Genomic DNA, 4,396 nt, shown 5'->3' with positions numbered 1-4,396 from the left:
ATATAAACTTACTGGCGCAATGACTGTTTTGTTGTTATGCAAATCAGAAATTCAATAAAAATGAGAAAACAAAGACTTTCTGGAAAAAGTGTTCACGTACTGGTGCTTTTACCTTAAACCGTGAAATTATAATTGTAAAAATTGGGAGACATGTATGTTGCGAGGCAAGCCAGATTAATATTTCATACTTTTCTTCTGATTTTCTCTCTTAAGTTAAGTAGTTAACTTTATATTTATAAGAATTTAATAGATACTCTGTAAAAAAAATACACAAGAACCATTTAAAATTTTTTAGGTTAATCATAGATTTTGAAAGATATAGTCGATTTTGTAACCACTGTCCATAAGAGTTATAGGTGTTGAATTGGTGAATTTGCGAAAAAATGAAGTTGTTGACCTCAGTATTTTAATATCGCAAATAAATTTGGTATACTTTACATAATTCCAGAATTTCAGAGGTTTTGATCAAACCGATAAAAATTACCCAAGCCACCCTAATATCCGCTTTTTTAATATTGAAGTACTCAGTAAAAAACAAAATTTGAGTAAGGTGTGTCAATTTTATTTACTATACATGTATTCGATTTTTTGAAATAATTGAAATTACAAAATTTTTTTAGACATTAAAATCTTACAATTCTACACTCACCACTAGTGTATCTTTTATACCATAAACAGCATGAAAGTTATTTTAAAAAACTAGTAAATAAGAAGTCAAAAAATGTGATACACAAAGTGTCATACAAAAAATAAAACTGCCCAAATATTACATTAGTCATCTAAAAATTGAGAATTACTATACATTCACTAGTACAAGGAACAAAAGGTATAGTCTTCAATGACTAATTGCCGTTGTCACTGAAATTGGTTAATTTTTTTTTTTTTATCAATTCTTGAACTACTAAAGAGTTTTTTAATTTTGATCCTCAAACAACAAATTATTATTTAAAACTTTATGAAGTGGACCATTAGAACTGTAAGTTAACAACTTTCACGTAACTTTGATTTAACATTTTTAATTTCGTAGTTTATTACCGTCCTTCAATATAAGACTCCTCGTCAATTTCATCAGGAAGTTCTGTTATATTAACTATGAAACGTTCCTGAACTTCGTTGAGGATTTGCGCATCAGTCTCGTTGCTTACAAAAGAGATTCCAAGTCCTTTTGTTCCAAAACGTCCAGCTCTTGCAACACGATGTAGATAGGTGTTGGAATCTTCTGGCATATCGTAGTTTAAAACTATATTAACCCTTTCAATGTCGATTCCACGACCAAACAAATTTGTGGCAACCAAAATTCGTTTTCGAAACTCTTTAAATGCTTGATAGCGATTCAACCTATCCTCTTGGGCCATTCCTCCATGAATGCATATAACAGGAAAGCTTTGTTCCAACAATAGACGTGTCAAGGCCATACATCTTTGAATTGATTTAACAAATATAACAATTTGGTTGAATTCAAGTTTATCCATAAGGTCGAATAGTTTTTTATTTTTCTCACGTTCTTCAACTTTTAAGTAATACTGCTGTAACCCATGGAGTGTCAGCTTAGCTTCATCATCTACATAAACTTCCATTGGATCATTCATGAATTTCTTACACATTGGTCGTATTTCCTTTGGCAAAGTTGCACTAAACATCATTACCTGCTTATCAATGTTAGTATTCTTAAATACTTCTTGTACATCTCTACGCATATCCAATTCAGCAAGCATTTTATCACACTCATCAACAATAAAGTGCTTTAAATATTTCAAGTCCAATTTCCTGTTTCTGACAAGAGCTACAGTACGCCCTGGGGTTCCAACAACGATGTGAGGACATGTGCTTTCCAATACTTCAATATCATTCTTTATGGGAAGACCTCCAAAAAACACTGCCACTTTAACTTGAGGCATATATTTAGAAAAGCGAGCATATTCTCTGCTTATTTGAAAGGCTAATTCTCTTGTGTGACACATTACTAGCACACGGACCACGTTTCTTGATAAATCCAGAAGTTGCAAGGTAGCTAGAACAAACACCGCTGTTTTACCCATACCAGACTTAGCTTGGCAGAGAACATCCATCCCCAAAATAGCTTGCGGCAGACACTCGTGCTGAACTTCTGAGGGATGCTCAAAGCCACAGTCCGTGATAGCGCGAGCCAATTCAGGTTTTAACAAGAAGTCTCGGAATCCACTGCTGTGAATGGAAACGTAGGTTCCTTTAAAAGGTTGCTGTGCTACTGCAGCAGATTTACCAATTTTCTCATCTTCCTCTAGGTAATTGTCCTCTTCGTAATCTAGAGGTTCCTCTTCAGCCATGGCACGATGATCGTTGAAAAACACCCTACTAATTTATTTACTCACAACTTGTAAACCTTCGCTACACCGATGGCGTGTCTGTGTATTTTTAAGCTCTTATGCCACTGCAAAGAGCAAATATGCAAATTCACTAATTAGAACTTCAATTAAACTAATAAGCTTGTCATACACTGAAATCATTAATTTCAGGAAAAACATGACTTACCTTCGCTGTGAAATTAACTGCTTACCGATTGTAAGCAGGTGCAAAGAAAAATATATTGCTTCTTTTAAAATGCGGGAACTATCGTATGAGTTTTATAAAACAACGATGCCATGCCAGCAAAACCCAAATACCGAATCAGCCGATAAGCCGAGCAGCTAAGCCGACTAAGGGTGCGGTCACATAGAAAGTACGGAATCAGCAACACCATAGACATATTAGAAATATAGACTGCTCGTTCTTATGTACGGCGCTAAAGCACAAATAGAAGGAGACACAACATAGAACGTGGATATTTGTCTCTCTTGCACGTTGCCAACGGGGTCCGTACCAAATAACTATTTTTCTGTACATCAGCCTATGTTATAACATAGGCCTGTGAAGCAAAAAGAAGTTATATGGTACGGCCCCGGTGGGGAGGTTGCATCAGCTATTGGCATTATGCCTCTACCACGTGACCTCAGTATATATATGACTCATGTAGAGGGAAAATAACACAGGTCTGATGAAAGGAATCTTATTTTTATTTTTTTACACTTTTAAAAAGATATTGAGCTTAAAAAGGTTGTTAATTCCATGTTACTGACATAATGAGAGTTACGTAGTTATTTTTTTCCTTTGGTGAATTCGTATATGAAGGTTGAAACAGCGTTTTGAACGTATACGGAGTGCCGTGAACCCTACTTTGAGCTGTTTGTTTATCTATGAGCATCAGCAGCAGTAGGGTTAAACGGCACTCCGTATACGTTCAAAACGCTATTTCAACCTTCATAAACGAATTCACCAAAGAAAAAAATTAACTACGTAACTCTCATTATGTCAGTAACATGGAATTAACAACCTTTTTAAGCTCAATATCTTTTTAAGTGCGAAAAAAAATAAAAACAAGATTCCTCCGATAAGACCTGTGTTATTTTCCCTCTACATTAGTCATATATATACTGAGGTCATGTGATAGAGGCATAATGCCTATACTTAGTTAACTGACGTACTGACCTCCACCTTTGGCAACAAGCAAGAGAGACATATCCACACGTTCAATGCTGTGTCTCTTTCTACTTGTGCTTCAGCGCTGTACACGAGAACGAGCAGTCTATTTCTTACATGTCTATGGCGTTGAAGCACAAGTAGACGGAGATACAACATCGAACGTTGGAACACGTGGGTATCTGTCTCTCTGGCACATTCCCACCTTTGGTAATGTGCAAAAAAATGTGCTATATTTCTTATGTCTATGACTATAGCTATACAGCTGAGCCCACAGCCCATAAAGATATTATAAATAGAGGGGGTGTTGCGTCGCAAATAAGAAAAGCGGACGAACTCGGGTCAAGGTAGGTGCGTACATGAGGAGTGTGTGCATACGTAAGTAAAAGACGAGGTGGTTGGTGGGAAAACAAGCGAGGGCAGTAGGAATCAGGTGGCTGAATCGAAGGGTGGCACTGGACGGGCAGAGGAGGATTGAAGGGGGAAGACAGCATTTTTTTGATAAGAGGTGATTCATCAGCACGAGGGTGGATTGTCGGATGTCGATCAAAGTTGGTAAGAAATCGTTACGATCCATATAGCTTTTTATGAGCACTCGCTGAATTGAGTATTTTCGCTCAGACATCGCTGCATGTGCACTCGGAACCTAGGACAATGAGCCGAATCGAACGTTCACTCGTCGTTCAGCCGGAAACGGCAGAAACTCGGACATTGTGCCGAACAAAAAAAGCGTACCCAATATTGCCAACTAAAGCTGGCAAAACTTGAATCGTATTAAAAATAGGTAATTTCAACCTGCGCGCACGAACTGCAGATGGCACGGCTGCATCTAAAAAGCATGCCCGACAAAGTCAGCGTTTTTTTCACATCAGATGATCTGGGCTATCGAGTGCGATGTCTA

General features: G+C 37.1%; 1 pseudogene across 1 annotated transcript; it reads right to left on the bottom strand.

Annotated features, from left to right (window-relative positions):
* Nucleotides 1–881: 881 nt before the first annotated feature.
* LOC106644165 (spliceosome RNA helicase DDX39B pseudogene) lies at nt 882–2,660 on the bottom strand (annotated as a pseudogene). Its single transcript, XR_016292885.1, has 2 exons — nt 2,512–2,660; nt 882–2,410 (listed from the first exon to the last, which is right to left on the bottom strand). The product of XR_016292885.1 is annotated as a spliceosome RNA helicase DDX39B pseudogene (transcript).
* Between the last annotated feature and the right edge of the window lie 1,736 nt (nt 2,661–4,396).

The sequence above is a fragment of the Copidosoma floridanum genome, unplaced genomic scaffold (genome assembly GCF_036245765.1).
Source record: "Copidosoma floridanum isolate Cflo_tuat_1 unplaced genomic scaffold, Cflo_Japanese_pri ptg000010l, whole genome shotgun sequence".
Taxonomy (NCBI): domain Eukaryota; kingdom Metazoa; phylum Arthropoda; class Insecta; order Hymenoptera; family Encyrtidae; genus Copidosoma; species Copidosoma floridanum.
This window is presented reverse-complemented; position numbering and strand designations above follow the sequence as displayed.